Source organism: Oncorhynchus gorbuscha, linkage group LG11 (assembly GCF_021184085.1).
Source record: "Oncorhynchus gorbuscha isolate QuinsamMale2020 ecotype Even-year linkage group LG11, OgorEven_v1.0, whole genome shotgun sequence".
Classification (NCBI taxonomy): Eukaryota; Metazoa; Chordata; class Actinopteri; order Salmoniformes; family Salmonidae; genus Oncorhynchus; species Oncorhynchus gorbuscha.
This window is the reverse complement of record NC_060183.1, coordinates 83,869,012-83,890,082: the sequence shown is the minus strand read 5'-3', so window position 1 is coordinate 83,890,082 and position 21,071 is coordinate 83,869,012.

Here is a 21,071-nt window from a genome sequence, read left to right as displayed (position 1 = left end):
GGCATGTCACCCCCAGGGATAAGACCAGTGGACCTCTGAGGGTCCTGTTTTTCTTTTTTTTATTACTTATAACTGAGAAGCCTGAGTACAGAGGAATATCTCTGGACCTAATATTATACCCTATTGTATGGGCCTATAAGTACTGTAGTACTCTATGGATCTATTAGTACTGTAGTACTGTATGGATCTATAAGTACTGTAATACTGTATGGATCTATAAGTATTGTAGTACTGTAGTACTGAATGGATCTATAAGTGCTGCAGTACTGTAGTACTGTATGGGCCTATAAGTACTGTAGTACTGTATGGATCTATAAGTACTGTAGTACTGTATGGATCTATAAGTACTGTAATACTGTATGGATCTATAAGTACTGTAGTACTGTATGGATCTATAAGTACTGTAATACTGTATGGATCTATAAGTACAGTAATACTGGATGGATCTATAAGTATTGTAGTACTGTAGTACTAAATGGATCTATGTGCTGCAGTACTGTAGTACTGTATGGATCTATAAGTACTGTAGTACTGTATGGATCTATAAGTGCTGTAGTACTGTAGTACAGTAGTACTGTAGTACTGTAGTACTATATGGATCTATAAGTACTGTAGTACTGTATGGATCTATAAGTACTGTAGTACTGTATGGATCTATAAGAACTGTAGTACTGTATGGATCGATAAGTGCTGTAGTACTGTAGTACAGTAGTACTGTAGTACTGTAGTACTATATGGATCTATAAGTACTGTAGTACTGTATGGATCTATAAGGACTGTAGTACTGTATGGATCTATAAGGACTGTAGTACCGTAGTACTGCATGGATCTATAAGTACTGTAATACTGTATGGATCTATAAGTATTGTAGTACTGTATGGATCTATAAGTGCCACATGCACATGGTTAGCAGATGTTAATGCGAGTGTAGCGAAATGCTTGTGCTTCTAGTTCCGACAATGCAGTGATAACCAACAAGTAATCTAACTAACAATTCCAAAACTACTGTCTTATACACAGTGTAAGGGGATAAAGAATATGTACATAAGGATATATGAATGAGTGATGGTACAGGGCAGCATACAGTAGATGGTATCGAGTACAGTATATACATATGAGATGAGTATGTAGACAAAGTAAACAAAGTGGCATTATTATATTATTATTATTATTATATTGTGGCATAGTTAAAGTGGCTAGTGATACATGTATTACATAAGTATGCAGTCAATGATATAGAGTACAGTATATACGTATGCATATGAGATGAATAATGTAGGGTAAGTAACATTATATAAGGTAACATTGTTTAAAGTGGCTAGTGATATATTTACATCATTTCCCATCAATTCCCATTATTAAAGTGGCTGGAGTTGGGCCAGTGTCAATGTCAGTGTGTTGGCAGCAGCCACTCAATGTTAGTGGTGGCTGTTTAACAGTCTGATGGCCTTGAGATAGAAGCTGTTTTTCAGTCTCTCCCAGCTTTGATGCACCTGTACTGACCTCGCCTTCTGGATGATAGTGGGGTGAACAGGCAGTGGCTCGGGTGGTTGATGTCCTTGATGATCTTTATGGCCTTCCTGTAACATCGGGTGGTGTAGGTGTCCTGGAGGGCAGGCAGTTTGCCCCCGGTGATGCGTTGTGCAGACCTCACTACCCTCTGGAGAGCCTTACGGTTGAGGGCGGAGCAGTTGCCGTACCAGGCGGTGATACAGCCCGCCAGGATGCTCTCGATTGTGCATCTGTAGAAGTGTGTGAGTGCTTTTGGTGACAAGCCGAATTTCTTCAGCCTCCTGAGGTTGAAGAGGCGCTGCTGCGCCTTCTTCACGACGCTGTCAGTGTGAGTGGACCAATTCAGTTTGTCTGTGATGTGTATGCCGAGGAACTTAAAACTTGCTACCCTCTCCACTACTGTTCCATCGATGTGGATAGGGGGGTGTTCCCTCTGCTGTTTCCTGAAGTCCACAATCATCTCCTTAGTTTTGTTGACGTTGAGTGTGAGGTTATTTTCCTGACACCACACTCCGAGGGCCCTCACCTCCTCCCTGTAGGCCGTCTCGTCGTTGTTGGTAATCAAGCCTACCACTGTTGTGTCGTCCGCAAACTTGATGATTGAGTTGGAGGCGTGCGTGGCCACGCAGTCGTGGGTGAACAGGGAGTACAGGAGAGGGCTCAGAACGCACCCTTGTGGGGCCCCCGTGTTGAGGATCAGCGGGGAGGAGATGTTGTTGCCTACCCTCACCACCTGGGGGCGGCCCGTCAGGAAGTCCAGTACCCAGTTGCACAGGGCGGGGTCGAGACCCAGGGTCTCGAGCTTGATGACGAGCTTGGAGGGTACTATGGTGTTGAAGGCCGAGCTGTAGTCGATGAACAGCATTCTCACATAGGTATTCCTCTTGTCCAGGTGGATTAGAGCAGTGTGCAGTGTGGTTGAGATTGCATCGTCTGTGGACCTATTTGGGCGGTAAGCAAATTGGAGTGGGTCTAGGGTGTCAGATAGGGTGGAGGTGATATGGTCCTTGACTAGTCTCTCAAAGCACTTCATGATGACGGAAGTGAGTGCTACGGGGCGGTAGTCGTTTAGTTCAGTTACCTTAGCTTTCTTGGGAACAGGAACAATGGTGGCCCTCTTGAAGCATGTGGGAACAGCAGACTGGTATAGGGATTGATTGAATATGTCCGTAAACACACCGGCCAGCTGGTCTGCGCATGCTCTGAGGGCGCGGCTGGGGATGCCGTCTGGGCCTGCAGCCTTGCGAGGGTTAACACGTTTAAATGTCTTACTCACCTCGGCTGCAGTGAAGGAGAGACCGCATGTGTTCGTTGCAGGCTGTGTCAGTGGCACTGTATTGTCCTCAAAGCGGGCAAAAAAGTTATTTAGTCTGCCTGGGAGCAAGACATCCTGGTCCGTGATTGACTGTAGACCCTGACTGTAGACCCTGCCACATTTATAAGTACTGTGGTACTGTATGGATCTATAAGTACTGTAGTACTGTAGTACTGTATGGATCTATAAGTACTGTATGGATCTATAAGTACTGTAGTACTGTAGTACTGTTTTGATCTATAAGTACTGTAGTACTGTAGTACTGTATGGATCTATAAGTACTGTAGTACTGTATGGATCTATAAGTACTGTAGTACTGTATGGATCTATAAGTACTGTAATACTGTAGTACTGTATGGATCTATAAGTGCTGTAGTACTGCATGGATCTATAAGGACTGTAGTACTGTAGTACTGTATGGATCTATAAGGCCTGTAGTACTGTAGTACTGTATGGATCTATAAGGCCTGTAGTACTGTAGTACTGTAGTACTTATTAGAATAGATGTTGGATGATCCTGTGTGTTATTATACTCTATCAGTCGTGAGTCATAGACAGCTGAACCCAGGATAATGAACAAATAATAACGTTTTTACTGCAGTGGGTTAAATCAGGGTCACACAGAAGTGTTTCATGGTAGTATTAAACAAATCTACTTTAAAACAAAAGTATACACCTAACACACATGTTGATGGGCTGAAGACACCTGAACCATGTCAGATAAAGTTTAAATGTATTCAATGTTAAGTTTGCATCCCAATATTACACTTTATATACATCACAGAAGACTCACATATAACAAGCCAGTTTGACATAGAAACACCAGATTTTTGTAGTAAAAAAATAAGTAATTAATCATGAAATAATCATAATGTAATTATAAAAATATGAATAACGTTTCACCCATGAGGCCAAAGAGGGAGCTTTTTGTCATTGGCTGCATGAAAGGGCTACAACACAGTCTGGGCTTTGAAAAAACAACAAAATGGCAGCACCACCACTTGACAGATTTAACACCTGTTCTCAGGTCCTTCCTCTGTAATCCTCCTGCCAGAGAGAGCTCTGTAATCTAATCTGTAATGTAATGTAATGTAATCTGTAATGTAAGATCTGAAGTTTTATTCAATGTCATAAAACCACCAGAAACACCAGAGAGGGTTTGGTTGTTTAGTTGTTTAGTTGTTTAGTTGTTTGGTTGTTTAGTTGTTTAGTTGTTTGGTTGTTTAGTTGTTTGGTTGTTTAGTTGTTTGGTTGTTTAGTTGTTTGGTTGTTTAGTTGTTTGGTTGTTTGGTTGTTTGGTTGTTTGGTTGTTTAGTTGTTTAGTTGTCTGGTTGTTTGGTTGTTTAGTTGTTTGGTTGTTTGTTGTTTAGTTGTTTGGTTGTCTGGTTGTTTGGTTGTTTAGTTGTTTGGTTGTTTAGTTGTTTGGTTGTTTAGTTGTTTGGTTGTTTGGTTGTTTAGTTGTTTGGTTGTTTAGTTGTTTGGTTGTTTGGTTGTTTAGTTGTTTAGTTGTTTGGTTGTTTAGTTGTTTGGTTGTTTAGTTGTTTGGTTGTTTGTTGTTTGGTTGTTTGGTTGTTTAGTTGTTTAGTTGTTTTGTTGTTTAGTTGTCTGGTTGTTTGGTTGTTTAGTTGTCTGGTTGTTTGGTTGTTTAGTTGTCTGGTTGTTTGGTTGTTTAGTTGTCTGGTTGTTTGGTTGTTTAGTTGTTTAGTTGTTTAGTTGTTTAGTTGTCTGGTTGTTTAGTTGTTTAGTTGTTTAGTTGTTTAGTTGTCTGGTTGTTTGGTTGTTTAGTTGTCTGGTTGTTTGGTTGTTTAGTTGTTTAGTTGTTTAGTTGTTTGGTTGTTTTGTTGTTTAGTTGTTTAGTTGTTTGGTTGTTTTGTTGTTTAGTTGTTTGGTTGTTTTGTTGTTTAGTTGTTTAGTTGTTTGGTTGTTTTGTTGTTTAGTTGTTTGGTTGATTGGTTGTTTGGTTGTTTAGTTGTTTAGTTGTTTGGTTGTTTTGTTGTTTAGTTGTTTGGTTGTTTAGTTGTTTGGTTGTTTTGTTGTTTAGTTGTTTGGTTGTTTAGTTGTTTAGTTGTTTAGTTGTTTAGTTGTCTGGTTGTTTGGTTGTTTAGTTGTCTGGTTGTTTGGTTGTTTAGTTGTTTAGTTGTTTAGTTGTTTAGTTGTCTGGTTGTTTGGTTGTTTAGTTGTCTGGTTGTTTAGTTGTTTAGTTGTTTAGTTGTTTGGTTGTTTAGTTGTTTAGTTGTTTAGTTGTTTGGTTGTTTTGTTGTTTAGTTGTTTAGTTGTTTAGTTGTTTAGTTGTTTAGTTGTTTGGTTGTTTTGTTGTTTAGTTGTTTAGTTGTTTGGTTGTTTTGTTGTTTAGTTGTTTGGTTGATTAGTTGTTTGGTTGTTTGGTTGTTTGGTTGTTTGGTTGTTTTGTTGTTTGAGATGGACTTTCCATTCACCACTGTTCTAAACACCAGTCATATTTAACCTCAGGTTCTTCCCCTGTTATCCTGCTACAGCACCAGATAATTAACATTAATTCACATGACCTATAATTAAGCAATAATGCCCGAGGAGGTATGGTATATGGCCATTATACCATGGCTTAGGGCTGTTCTTAACACGACGCAACGCAGAGTCCCTGGATACAGCCCTTAGCTGTGGTATATGGGCCATATACCACAAACCCCCGAGATGCCTTATTGCTATTATAAATTGGTTGCCAAATAGTATTTTTTTGTCATACTAATGGTATACGGTCTGATATACCACAGCTTTCAGCATTCAGGGCTCGGCCCATCCAGTTCTATAATGACACATTAACACTGCTCTGTCTATAAAACAGAACTGTTTATTTTAAGCTTTGCTACCAGCCTGGAATCTGAAAATCTGTTTCACCTGTCGTTGTGCTTTTCTCCACCCCCCTCCAGGTGTCACCCATCTTCCCCATTATCCCCGGTGTATTTATACCTGTGTTCTCTGTTTGTCTGTTGCCAGTTCGCAAGAATCAGCACATGCTTGTCCCCAGTCCCTCTTTTCTCATCCTCCTGGTTTTTACCCTTGCCTGTACTGACCCTGAAAATGAGCCCGCCTGCCTGACCACTCTGCCTGACCCTGAGCCGGCCTACCTGACCCTGAGCCTGCCTGCCTGACCCTGAGCCCGCCTGCCTGACCACTCTGCCTGACCCTGAGCCCGCCTGCCTGACCCTGAGCCCGCCTGCCTGACCACTCTGCCTGACCCTGAGCCTGCCTGCCTGACCCTGATCCCGCCTGCCTGACCACTCTGCCTGATCTGAGCCTGCCTGCAGTCCTGTACCTTTGCCCCTGTTGCTGTAATTAACATTGTTACTTTGACACGGTCTGCATCTGGGTCTTACTTTCATACCTGATGCAATCTGTAGAAACTATGAGAATATAAAGGTTCAGAACGTTTGTGAAACATCCCAGCAAAGGTAAGAAAGTTGTGGGAAGGTTGTATGCAAAATAACCATAGGACAACCAACGTATGGTTCTCAGAACGTTATGTGCTAGCTGGGACGGTATTGTGTTTGATTTGTTCTTGTTTTCTGTGGAGACGCAGCGTCATGAATGATAGATCAATCAATCATCGATCAATCACCGTTAAATAACTTCTAAAATGTTGCCTGTGATTCCTTAGCAACCAATCATCATCGATAGTACTGACCTGACAGTCTGGATAGATGGACCTGACAGTCTGGATAGTACTGACCTGTCAGTCTGGATATTACTGACCTAACAGTCTGGATAGATGGACCTGACAGTCTGGATAGTACTGACCTGACAGTCTGGATAGTACTGACCTGTCAGTCTGGATAGTACTGACCTAACAGTCTGGATAGATGGACCTGACAGTCTGGATAGTACTGACCTGACAGTCTGGATAGTACTGACCTGACAGTCTGGATAGTACTGACCTGTCAGTCTGGATAGTACTGACCTGTCAGTCTGGATAGTACTGACCTAACAGTCTGGATAGATGGACCTGACAGTCTGGATAGTACTGACCTGTCAGTCTGGATAGTACTGACCTGACAGTCTGGAGTAGACCTATATATACATTTGACCTTTTATGACAGTCTGGCATACATAGTATGGGTGGTCCCTGACCCTGTCAGCGTCATGCTCTACCAACTGAGCTACAGAAGACCTGACAGTCTGGATAGTACTGACCTGACAGTCTGGATAGTACTGACCTGTCAGTCTGGATAGTACTGACCTGACAGTCTGGATAGATGGACCTGACAGTCTGGATAGTACTGACCTAACAGTCTGGATAGATGGACCTGTCAGTCTGGATAGTACTGACCTGACAGTCTGGATAGATGGACCTGACAGTCTGGATAGTACTGACCTGACAGTCTGGATAGACTGACCTGACAGTCTGGATAGTACTGACCTGACAGTCTGTATAGTACTGACCTGACAGTCTGGATAGTACTGACCTGTCAGTCTGGATAGTACTGACCTAACAGTCTGGATAGATGGACCTGACAGTCTGGATAGTACTGACCTGTCAGTCTGGATAGATGGACCTGACAGTCTGGATAGTACTGACCTAACAGTCTGGATAGTACTGACCTGTCAGTCTGGATAGTACTGACCTGACAGTCTGGATAGTACTGACCTGACAGTCTGGATAGTACTGACCTGACAGTCTGGATAGTACTAACCTGACAGTATGGATAGTACTGACCTGACAGTCTGGATAGTACTGACCTGTCAGTCTGGATAGTACTGACCTGACAGTCTGGATAGTACTGACCTAACAGTCTGGATAGTACTGACCTGTCAGTCTGGATAGTACTGACCTGACAGTCTGGATAGTACTGACCTGTCAGTCTGGATAGTACTGACCTGACAGTCTGGATAGATGGACCTGACAGTACTGGAAGTACTGACCTGACAGTCTGGATGTACTAACCTGTCAGTCAAAATAGGAGTTTGTGTAATGTGTTGTTTTACACACACACACACACACACACACACACACACACACACACACACACACACACACACACACACACACACACACACACACACACACACACACACACACACACACACACACACACACACACACTGTTGAACCGGTGAGTCATGTCTCTTAAGTGCTCTGTTGAACCGGTGAGTCATGTCTCTTAAGTGCTCTGTTGAACCGGTGAGTCATGTCTCTTAAGTGCTCTGTTGAACCGGTGAGTCATGTCTCTTAAGTGCTCTGTTGAACCGGTGAGTCATGTCTCTTAAGTGCTCTGTTGACCCAGTGAGTCATGTCTCTTAAGTGCTCTGTTGACCCAGTGAGTCATGTCTCTTAAGTGCTCTGTTGAACCAGTGAGTCATGTCTCTTAAGTGCTCTGTTGAACCAGTGAGTCATGTCTCTTAAGTGCTCTGTTGAACCAATGAGTCGTGTCTCTTAAGTGCTCTGTTGAACCAGTGAGTCATGTCTCTTAAGTGCTCTGTTGAACCGGTGAGTCATGTCTCTTAAGTGCTCTGTTGAACCAGTGAGTCATGTCTCTTAAGTGCTCTGTTAAACCAGTGAGTCATGTCTCTTCTGTTGAAAGATCAAGCACATAATAAATAAGTGCAATATTTTTCCCCAATCATATGCTGTACCTATGACGTCATCTCATACGGACCTCACCAGACCCTTAAACCACCTTTGTCAACAACCAGGAAACAAGGGACCAATCAGAGCAGTAAAGGAGCCCGGTCCCAGCTGGAGGGCACACAGAGGAACACACCTGAGACTCATCAAGAACCCCTGCTAACGACCCCAGGTGACTGTACCTGTACCTAGTATTTATCGTCTGGTCTTGTTTGGTTGAAGTAACCTGATACATCCACAGTCTCTGGGTACAGTATTCCAGAAATGTAATTGACTGAGTATCCTTATTCTGATCTGGACAACATGAATCCAAAAGATACACTCTTGCAGCTCAATATATTTAAAAAAATATATATTTATTAACTGGTTTGACTGACTAGGTCCCTGTGTGTTTTAATCGCCACAGCAGTAAAACAAGACATTCTCTGTCCGTAGAGAACATTCTCTGTCCGTAGAGAACATTCTCTGTCCGTAGAGAACATTCTCTGTCCGTAGAGAACATTCTCTGTCCGTAGAGAATATTTCAGCTTGGAGCAGGGGATATGTACTGTATGTTTTGTGAACAATGACCCCCCCCCCCTTCTCCACTGGTGTACTTCCTCTACCACAGAGGACCGTGGTTTCTGATTGATTATTGTGCACTGGGTAGAGCAGTCACCAGACGGCCATGTTGCTTACTTCCAAAGTGCTATCCTGTCCTCTACGTATTCCAATATTTTAACCAGGGTCCATAAAGGCTTTGGTCTAAAGTAGTGGACTATAGGGAATAGGGAGCTTTTGGGGGGGGGGGGACACAGCTGCTGTCTGTGTCGTGTAGATGATCACAGTGTAACCTGGGGAACACCTCTTCATGCGTTCAACGGCTCAGCAACAACCAATTATAATCCATTTGGAGGACAGGAACAGGAAGTGCACTATCAATCACTCTCCTGGCCTGTTGTGGTGCTCAGACCTGATCAATCACTCTCCTGAGCTGTTGTGGTGCTCAGACCTGATCAATCACTCTCCTGGCCTGTTGTGGTGCTCAGACCTGATCAATCACTCTCCTGGCCTGTTGTGGTGCTCAGACCTGATCAATCACTCTCCTGGCCTGTTGTGGTGCTCAGACCTGATCAATCACTCTCCTGGCCTGTTGTGGTGCTCAGACCTGATCAATCACTCTACTGGCCTGTTGTAGTGTGGTGCTCAGACCTGATCAATCACTCTACTGGCCTGTTGTGGTGCTCAGACCTGATCAATCACTCTCCTGGCCTGTTGTGGTGCTCAGACCTGATCAATCACTCTCCTGGCCTGTTGTGGTGCTCAGACCTGATCAATCACTCTCCTGGCCTGTTGTGGTGCTCTCACTCTCCTGGCCTGGCCTGTTGTGGTGCTCAGACCTGATCAATCACTCTCCTGGCCTGTTGTGGTGCTCAGACCTGATCAATCACTCTCCTGGCCTGTTGTGGTGCTCAGACCTGATCAATCACTCTCCTGGCCTGTTGTGGTGCTCAGACCTGATCAATCACTCTCCTGGCCTGTTGTGGTGCTCAGACCTGATCAATCACTCTCCTGGCCTGGTGTGGTGCTCAGACCTGGGGTCCAAAAATATTTGAAATCATTAAAGCAAATGCTAGAGCTACTTGAAAGATGACAAATAATATTTGATCCCAGGTGTGGAGGAGCGGTGTAGAATATCCCAACCAGCTCAGTGGATGAACTCAGACACTCAGCTTTAACCTGTGGGTCTCCTGTTTAGCTCTCACCAGTCTCTAGCTCTCACCAGTCTCTAGCTCTCACCAGTCTCTAGCCCTCACCAGTCTCTAGCTCTCACCAGTCTCTAGCCCTCACCAGTCTCAATCTCTCACCAGTATCTAGCCCTCACCAGTCTCTAGCTCTCACCACTCTAGCCTTCACAAGTCTCAATCTCTCACCAGTCTCTAGCCCTCACCAGTCTCCCAAGCTCTCAGTGGATCTCAGCTCTCAGCCAATCTCTAGCTCTCACCAATCTGTAGCTCTCACCAGTCTTTAGCTCTCACCAGTCTCTAGCTCTCACCAGTCTCTAGCTCTCACCAATCTCTAGCTCTCACCAATCTCTAGCTCTCACCAGTTTCTAGCTCTCACCAGTCTCTAGCTCTGACCAATCTCTAGCTCTCACCAATCTCTAGCTCTCACCAGTCTCTAGCTCTCACCAATCTCTAGCTCTCACCAGTCTCTAGCTCTCACCAATCTCTATCTCTCACCAGTCTCTAGCCCTCACCAGTCTCTAGCTCTCACCAATCTCTAGCTCTCACCAGTCTCTAGCCCTCACCAGTCTCAATCTCTCACCAGTCTCTAGCCCTCACCAGTCTCTAGCTCTCACCAGTCTCTAGCTCTCACCAATCTCTAGCTCTCACCAATCTCTAGCTCTCACCAGTCTTTAGCTCTCACCAGTCTCTAGCTCTCACCAGTCTCTAGCTCTCACCAATCTCTAGCTCTCACCAGTCTCTAGCTCTCACCAGTCTCTAGCTCTCACCAGTCTCTAGCTCTCACCAATCTCTAGCTCTCACCAATATCTAGCTCTCACCAGTCTCTAGCTCTGACCAATCTCTAGCTCTCACCAGTCTCTAGCTCTCACCAGTCTCTATCTATCACCAGTCTTTAGCCCTGACCAGTCTCTAGCTCTCACCAGTCTCTATCTCTCACCAGTCTCTTGCCCACCAGTCTCAAGTCCTCACCAGTCTCTAGTCCTCACCAGTCTCTAGTCCTCACCAGTCTCTAGCTCTCACCAGTCTCCAGCCCTCACCAGCGTCTAGCTCTCACCAGTCTCTATCTCTCACCAGTCTTTTGCCCACCAGTCTCAAGTCCTCACCAGTCTCTAGCCCTCTATTCCATGTATTTGTATCCATTACTGCCATACAGCCATACAGCCATACAGCCATACAGCCCCAACCATACAGCCCCAACCCTCCCTAGCTATACAGCCCCAGCCATACAGCCCCAACCCTCCCAGCCATACAGCTCCAAGTTTCCCCAGCAGTACAGCTCCACCACTCCCAGCCATACAGCCCCAGCCATACATCCCCAGCCCTCCCATCCATACAGCCCCAACCCTCCCCATACAGCCCCAACCCTCCCTAGCTATACAGCCCCAGCCATGCAGCCCCAACCCTCCCAGCCATACAGCTCCAAGTTTCCCCAGCAGTACAGCTCCACCACTCCCAGCCATACAGCCCCAGCCATACATCCCCAGCCCTCCCATCCATACAGCCCCAACCCTCCCTAGCCATACAGCCCCAACCCTCCCTAGCCATACAGCCCCAGACATACAGCTCCATCCCTCCCTAGCCATACAGCCCCAACCCTCCCTAGCCATACAGCCCCAACCCTCCCTAGCCATACAGCCCCAGACATACAGCCCCAACCCTCCCTAGCCATACAGCCCCAACCCTCCCAGCCATACAGCCCCAGCCATACAGCCTCTACCCTCCCTAGCCATACAGCCCCAGCCATACAGCCCCAACCCTCCCTAGCTATACAGCCCCAGCCATACAGCTCCATCCCTCCCTAGCCATACAGCCCCAACCCTCCCTAGCCATAAGGCCCAAGCCATACATCTCCATCCCTCCCTAGCTATACAGCCCCAACCCTCCCTAGCGATACAGCCCCAACCCTCCCCAGCCATACAGCCCCAGCCATACATCCCCAGCCCTCCCAGCCATACAGCCCCAGCCCTCCCTAGCCATACAGCCCCAACCCTCCCTAGCCATACAGCCCCAGACATACAGCTCCATCCCTCCCTAGCCATACAGCCCCAACCCTCCCTAGCTATACAGCCCCAGCCATACAGCTCCATCCCTCCCTAGCTATACAGCCCCAACCCTCCCTAGCGATACAGCCCCAACCCTCCCTAGCCATACAGCCCCAACCATACAGCCCCAACCCTCCCTAGCCATACAGCCACAACCATACAGCCCCAACCCTCCCTAGCTATACAGCCCCAACCCTCCCTAGCGATACAGCCCCAACCCTCCCTAGCCATACAGCCCCAACCATACAGCCCCAACCCTCCCTAGCCATACAGCCACAACCCTTCCCAGCCATACAGCTCCATCCCTCCCTAGCCATACAGCCTCAACCCTCCCTAGCGATACAGCCCCAAAGCTCCCTAGCCATACAGCCCCAACCATACAGCCCCAACCCTCCCTAGCCATACAGCCACAACCCTTCCCAGCCATACAGCTCCATCCCTCCCTAGCCATACAGCCTCAACCCTCCCTAGCGATACAGCCCCAACCCTCCCTAGCCATACAGCCCCAGCAATACAGCTCCATCCCTCCCTAGCCATACAGCCCCAACCCTCCCTAGCGATACAGCCCCAACCCTCCCTAGCCATACAGCCCCAACCCTCCCTAGCCATACAGCCCCAACCCTCCCTAGCCATACAGCCCCAACCCTCCCTAGCCATACAGCTCCATCCCTCCCTAGCCATACAGCCACAACCCTCCCTAGCCATACAGCTCCATCCCTCCCTAGCCATACAGCCCCAACCCTCCCTAGCGATACAGCCCCAACCCTCCCTAGCCATACAGCCCCAACCCTCCCTAGCCATACAGCCCCAACCCTCCCTAGCGATACAGCCCCAACCCTCCCTAGCCATACAGCCCCGGCCATACTGCTCCATCCCTCCCTAGCCATACAGCCCCAACCCTCCCTAGCCATACAGCCCCAACCCTCCCTAGCCATACAGCCCCAACCCTCCCTAGCCATACAGCCCCAGCCATACAGCCCCAACCCTCCCTAGCCATACAGCCCCAGCCATACAGCCCCAACCCTCCCTAGCGATACAGCCCCAGCCCTCCGAGCCATACAGCCCCAACCCTCCCTAGCCATACAGCCCCAACCCTCCCTAGCCATACAGCCCCAGCCTTACAGCCCCAACCCTCCCTAGCCATACAGCCCCAACCCTCCCTAGCCATACAGCCCCAGCCATACAGCCCCAACCCTCCCTAGCAATACAGCCCCAACCCTCCGTAGCCATACAGCCCCAATCAAACAGCCCCAACCCTCCCTAACAATACAGCCCCAGCCATACAGCCCCAACCCTCCCTTGCCATACAGCCCCAGCCATACAGCCCCAACCCTCCCTAGCAATACAGCCCCAACCCTCCGTAGCCATACAGCCCCAGCCATACAGCCCCAACCCTCCCTAGCCATACAGCCCCAGCCATACAGCTCCAACCCTCCCTAGCCATACAGCCCCAGCCATACAGCCCCAACCCTCCCTAGCCATACAACCCCAGCCATACAGCCCCAGCCATACAGCCCCAACCCTCCCTAGCCATACAGCCCCAGCCATACAGCCCCAACCCTCCCTAGCCATACAGCCCCAACCCTCCCAGCCATACAGCCCCAACCCTCCCTAGCCATACAGCCCCAGCCATACAGCCCCAACCCTCCCTAGCAATACAGCCCCAGCCATACAGCTCCATCCCTCCCTAGCAATACAGCCCCAGCCCTCCCAGCCATACAGCCCCAGCCATACAGCCCCAACCCTCCCAGCCATACAGCCCCAGCCATACAGCCCCAACCCTCCCTAGCAATACAGCCCCAGCCATACAGCTCCATCCCTCCCTAGCCATACAGCCCCAACCCTCCCTAGCCATACAGCCCCAACCCTCCCTAGCCATACAGCCCCAGCCATACAGCCCCAACCCTCCCTAGCCATACAGCCCCAGCCCTCCCAGCCATACAGCCCCAACCCTCCCTAGCCATACAGCCCCAGCCATACAGCCCCAACCCTCCCTAGCCCTCAGTAGAGATTTAAAGGGGCAATTCTGCTGGGCTTGGCTATAGGCTGGGGAGACCTCAGGTTTAATACCCTGATTAACAACTCTGAGTACCTGGCCCATCCAGAGGAGAATTCACCCCCCCCCCTTTCTCTTCCCTGAAGCAGCCCACATAGCAGCTCCCACTGTCATAAACATTAGAGGACAATTAGGGGGTTTATCTCTCTCTCCAATTCAAAGGGTTTTATTTTCATCGGAAACATATTATTACATTGCCAAAGCAAATGGAATAGACAATAAACAAAAAGGGAAATAAACAAGGGAAACTTGAGTAAACATTACACTAGTTTTAAACTAATGTAGACATTTCAAATGTTACATTATTGGCCATTTATGCTGTTGTAACCATGTGGAAGTAGTTGAAAGGTAAAATAAATAAACATATAAATATGGGTTGTATTTACAATGGTGTTTGTTCTTCACTGGTTGCCCTTTTCTCATGGCAACAGGTCACAAATCTTGCTGCTGTGATGTCACACTGTGGAATTTCACCAAGTAGATATGGGAGTTTATCAAGATGGGGTTTGTTTTTGAATTCTTTGTGGATCTGTGTAATCTGAGGGAAATATGTGTCTCTAATATGGTTATACATTGGTCAGGAGGTTAGGAAGTGCAGCTCAGTTTCCACCTCATTTTGTGGGCAGTCTGCACAGTCTTCTCTTGAGAGCCAGGTCTGCCTACGGCGGCCTTTCTCAATAGCAAGGCTATGCTCCCTGAGTCTGTACATAGTCAAAGCTTTCCTTGATGTCGGGTCAGTCACAGTGGTCAGGTATTCTGCCGCTGTGTACTCTCTGTTTAGGGCCAAATAGCATTCTAGTTTGCTCTGTTTTTTTGTTCATTCTTGTCAGTGTGTCAAGTAATTATCTTTTTGCTTTCTCATTATTTGTTTGGGTCTAAATGTGTTTCTGTCCTGGGGCTCTGTGTGGTCTGTTTGTGTTTGTGAACAGAGCCCCAGGACCAGCTTGCTTAGGGGATTCTTCTCCAGGTTCATCTCTCTGTAGGTGATGGCTTTGTTATGGAAGGTTTGGGAATCGCTTCCTTTTAGGTGGTTGTAGAATTTAAGGGCTCTTTTCTGGATGTTGATAATTAGTGGGTATCGGCCTAATTCTGCTCTGCATGTATTATTTGGTGTTTTACGCTGTACATGAAGGAAATTTTTGCAGAATCCTTCAAGCAGTCTCAATTTGGTGTTTGTCTCATTTTTTGAATTCTTGGTTGGTGAGCGGACCTCAGACCTCACTATCATGAAGGGCAATGGATTCAATAACTGATGCAAGTATTTTTAGCCAGATTCTAATTGGTATGTTAAATTTTAAGTTTCTTTTGATGGCATAGAAGGCCCTTCTTACCTTGTCTCTCAGATCGTTTACAGCTTTGTGAAAGTGACCTGTGGCGCTGATGTTTAGGCCAAGGTATGTACAGTTTGTGTGCCTTAGGTCAACGGTGTTTAGATGGAATTTGCATTTGCACACTCTTGGCATTCTCTCAACCAGCTTCATTAGGAATGATTTTCCAAACAATCTTGAAGTAATTCCCACATATGCTGAGCACGTGTTGGCTGCATTTTCTTCACTTTGAGGTCCAGCACATCCAAAACCATCTCAATTGTTTTGAATTCGGGTGACTGTGTAGGCCAGGTCATCTGATGCAACACTCCATCTCTCTCCTTGTTCAAGTAGCCTTTTACACAGCCTGGAGGTGTGTTTTGGGTCATTGTCCTGTTGAAAAACTTACTTAGCACAAACCAGATGGGACGGTGTATCGCTGCAGAATGCTGTGGTAGCCATGATGGTTAAGTGTGCCTTGAATTCTAAATAAATCACAGACAGTGTCACCAGCAAAGCACCCCCACACCATCACACATCCTCCTCCATGCTTCACAGTGGGACAGATTTCCACCATGTTTGCTCGTGTTTCATGGCCTAAGCAAGTCTCTTCTTCTCATTGGTGTTTCCTTAGTAGTGGTTTCTTTGCAGCAATTCATCCATGAAGGACAAGACATACGTAGTCTGAACAGTTTATTTTTTTACTCTGTGAAGAATTTATTTGAGCAGCCATTCCTGAGTCTGGTCTTATGCAGTGGTGGTTCTAGCTTTTATGGCTCCCTGCCCTCCCCCCCTTAAAAAAAACAACCTCCCCCACCATTCTGCACTTTTTATTCAGACATTTGGAACAACACAAAAAAATAATCACAACATTTAAAACAATATAAATATAAATAAATATTAAAATATATACACAAATAAGACTCAAAAAGAAGTCACAAAGATCGATAGAAACACATTTGTGTTGTTTTATATTATTCTTAATGATTTCGCACAAACCAGAAAAAAATGCAACAATATGTCTGTCAAAACTATATATTCACAGTATTATGAATGAATTGTGTATTATTTGGTAGCATTTCATAGTGTGACTGATTTTACTAATTGCATTAGTACTGTACAAAGTTAGAGGTTCCCTATTTGATAGATTCCCCTGCTCCCCCCTACCTCGGGCTTCCAGTGGGGAGACCTGAGGTCAACCTACCCCCGCCCCCCTCCCCATCTTCTGAGTGGGAGACAAACTAGAAACACACTCCGACAAGGTTAATTGACCAAAAGTGCCACAAGGTGACATGATATCATTGACGTGACGTGCAAACTGAGCGATAGAAAACCAATCAAGCAAATGTCACCATTCCCTTTTTTTTGTGCCTCCCCTGGCAAGGTGCCACCCTTGGCAGCTGCTCATGTCGCTTATCCCTAAATCCACCACTGCTCTAATTAACATCCTCTTCAGCAAAGGTAACTCTGGGTCTTCCTGTCCTGTGGCAGTCCTCATGAGAGCTAGTTTCATCATAGCGCTTGATGGTTGTTGTGACTGTACTTGAAGAAACTTTCAAAGTTCTTGAAATTTTACGGATTGACTGACCTTTATGTCTTAAAGAAATGATGGACTGCCGTTTCCAGATTGACTGAGTAATGATGCCATTTCTCTTTACTTATTTGCCGTAATATGGACTTGGCCTTTTAACAAATAGGGCTCTCTTCTGTATACCCCCCCCCTACCCTGTCACAATACAACTGATTTGCTCAACTGCATTTTAAGGAAAGAAATTCCACAATTTAACTTTGAACAAGGCACACCTGTTAATTGAAATGCATTCCAGGTGACTACCTCCTGAAGCTGGTTGAGAGAATGCCAAGAGTGTGCGAAGCTGTCATCGAGGCAGAGGGTGGCTACTTTTAAGAATCTCAAATACAAAATATATTTTCATCTTTTCACAAATAGTTTCATATTTAAACATTTAAATTGCACAACAATTCCATGTGAATTGTAACGTCGTTCGTCTGTTGAATGAAGAGAGTCAGACCGAAATGCAGCGTGTAGGTTACTCATGACTTTAATGAAATATATCGCGGTACATGAAATAACTGAATAAATACAACAACAACAAACGTAACGTGAAACCTAATTACAGCCTATCTGGTGAACACTACACAGAGACAGGAACAAACACCCACAAAATACAACGCGAACTCAGGCCACCTAAATACGGTTCCCAATCCGAGACAACGAGAATCACCTGACTCCAATTGAGAATCGCCTCAGGCAGCCAAGCCTAACTAGACACACCCCTAGTCATACACAATCCCAATTAATACAAACCCCAATACGAAACACAACATATAAACCCATGTCACACCCTGGCCTACCCAAACATATACCAAAAACACAAAATACAATGACCAAGGCATGACATGAATCTGATAACTAGATTGTGTAGACTTTCCAAGATACAGTTTATGTCGTCCTATCATCAGTAATCATGTCTCAGACGTCAACTGATCTGACATCATATTCATTAAGCACCAACGCATATTTTCAAATGGTTGGATTACCCAAATATGGTTCCGTTTCCCAACTTTTGATGTTACCAGACTCTCTATGTTAACAAAGGGCTTGACAAGAGTCAACTTCATAAAGTAGAGGGAGAAAAAAGGAGAAGGGTATTTATGGGGTTCATAAACTTCAACAACAGGCCAACGTCATGACACCCTGGAACGAGTAGGTGTGTCCAAACTTTTGACAGGTACTGTATGTTGAAGAGGGCGAGGCTTAAGCTGCATCCCTGTCTCATCCCACGGCTTGTGGAAAGAAATGTGTGTGTTTTGGTAATTTTAACATACTTGTTGACTCTCTGTCTCTGTCTCTATGTCTCTCTCTGTCTCTCTCTGTCTCTCTCTCTGTGTCTCTCTCTCTTTCTGTCTATCTCTCTCTATCTCTCTCTCTATCTCTCTGTCTGTCTCTCTTTCTGTCTCTCTTTCTGTCTGTCTTCTCTCTCTCTCTGTCTCTCTCTCTCTCTCTCTCTCTCTCTCTCTCTCTCTCTCTCTCTCTCTCTCTCTCTCTCTCTCATGAAACTAGAAACTGAACTAAACAAGCTCTTAATCCGAGGTAAACAAGCTCTTAAATCTGAGGTAAACTCTGTTTTACAGAATTTTTACGGAGTAATCTTTTACTATTTTAATGTTTTTCTCCTCTAAATTTTTACTAATTTAATGTTTTGCGCCTTTAATGTTTTACAGCATTAAGGTTTTTACTCCTTTAATGTTTGACTCCTTTAATGTTTTACTCCTTTAATGTTTTACTCCTTTAATGTTTTACTCCTTTAATGTTTGACTCCTTTAATGTTTTACTCCTCTAATGTTTTACTCCTCTAATGTTTTACTCCTTTAATGTTTTACTCCTTTAATGTTTTACTCCTCTAATGTTTTACTCCTTTAATGTTTTACTCCTTTAATGTTTTACTCCTTTAATGTTTTACTCCTCTAATGTTTTACTCCTTTAATGTTTTACTCCTTTAATGTTTTAGTCCTTTAATGTTTTAGTCCTTTAATGTTTTACTCCTTTAATGTTTTACTCCTTTAATGTTTTACTCTTTTAATGTTTTACTCCTTTAATGTTTTAGTCCTTTAATGTTTTACTCCTTTAATGTTTTACTCCTTTAATGTTTTACTCCTCTAATGTTTTACTCCTTTAATGTTTTACTCCTTTAATGTTTTACTCCTTTAATGTTTTACTCCTCTAATGTTTTACTCCTTTAATGTTTTACTCCTTTAATGTTTTACTCCTTTAATGTTTTACTCCTTTAATGTTTTACTCCTTTAATGTTTTACTCCTTTAATGTTTTACTCCTCTAATGTTTTACTCCTTTAATGTTTTACTCCTTTAATGTTTTACTCCTCTAATGTTTTACTCTTTGAATGTTTTACTCTTTAATGTTTTACTCGTTTAATGTTTTACTCCTCTAATGTTTTACTCTTTGAATGTTTTACTCTTTAATGCTTTACTCCTTTAATGTTTTACTCCTTTAATGTTTTACTCCTTTAATGTTTTACTCCTTTAATGTTTTACTCTTTAATGCTTTACTCCTTTAATGTTTTAGTCCTTTAATGTTTTACTCCTCTAATGTTTTACTCCTTTAATGTTTTACTCCTTTAATGTTTTACTCCTTTAATGTTTTACTCCCTTAATGTTTTACTCTTTGAATGTTTTACTCTTTAATGTTTTACTCATTTAATGTTTTACTCTTTAATGTTTTACTCCTTTAATGTTTTACTCTTTGAATGTTTTACTCTTTAATGTTTTACTCCTTTAATGTTTTACTCCTCTAATGTTTTAGTCCTTTAATGTTTGACTCGTTTAATGTTTTAGTCCTTTAATGTTTTAGTCTTAATGTTTTAATCCTTTAATGTTTGACTCCTTTAATGTTTTACTCCTTTAATGTTTTAGTCCTTTAATGTTTTTAGTCCTCTGTTTTATTAATTTAATGTTTTACTAATTTAACTAAATGCTAATGCATGACACTATTAACTGAACTAAACAAGATCTTAATATGCGGTAAACAAGCTCTGAATCTCTGGCTGTGCAAGTCTGATTGTATCTAGATAACAAAGTAGAAGCTTGTAAATTAAGAGACAAATAAAGATACTTGACTAAACCCTCCGACTGGATAAGAGCGTCTGCTAAATGACTTAAATGTAAATGTTAAGTCCATGCTTATTCCACTGCAGTGGAGAGTCCTCGGAATAACAAATAACAAATAAAGGTGTTCTAAAGTGATGCATGTAAACAAACATACTTCATTGTTATCTCCCCAGGCCTGACATAGTATTCTACCCATACCTGACATAGTATTCTCCCCAGACCTGACATAGTATTCTCCCCAGACCTGACATAGTATTCTCCCCAGACCTGACATAGTATTCTCCCCAGACCTGACATAGTATTCTCCCTAGACCTGACATGGTATTCTTCCCAGACCTGACATAGTATTCTCCCCAGACCTGACATAGTATTCTCCCTAGACCTGACATGGTATTCTTCCCAGACCTGACATAGTATTCTCCCCAGACCTGACATAGTATTCTCCCTTCTCCCCAGACCTGACATAGTATTCTTCCCAGACCTGACATAGTATTCTCCCTAGACCTGACATGGTATTCTTCCCAGACCTGACATAGTATTCTCCCCAGACCTGACATAGTATTCTCCCTTCTCCCCAGACCTGACATAGTATTCTCCCCAGACCTAACATAGTATTCTCCCCAGACCTAACATAGTATTCTCCCTAGACCTGACATAGTATTCTCCCCAGACCTGACATAGTATTCTCCCTTCTCCCCAGACCTGACATAGTATTCTCCCCAGACCTGACATAGTATTCTCCCCAGACCTGACATAGTATTCTCCCTTCTCCCCAGACCTGACATAGTATTCTCCCCAGACCTGACATAGTATTCTCCCCAGACCTGACATAGTATTCTCCCCAGACCTGACATAGTATTCTCCCCAG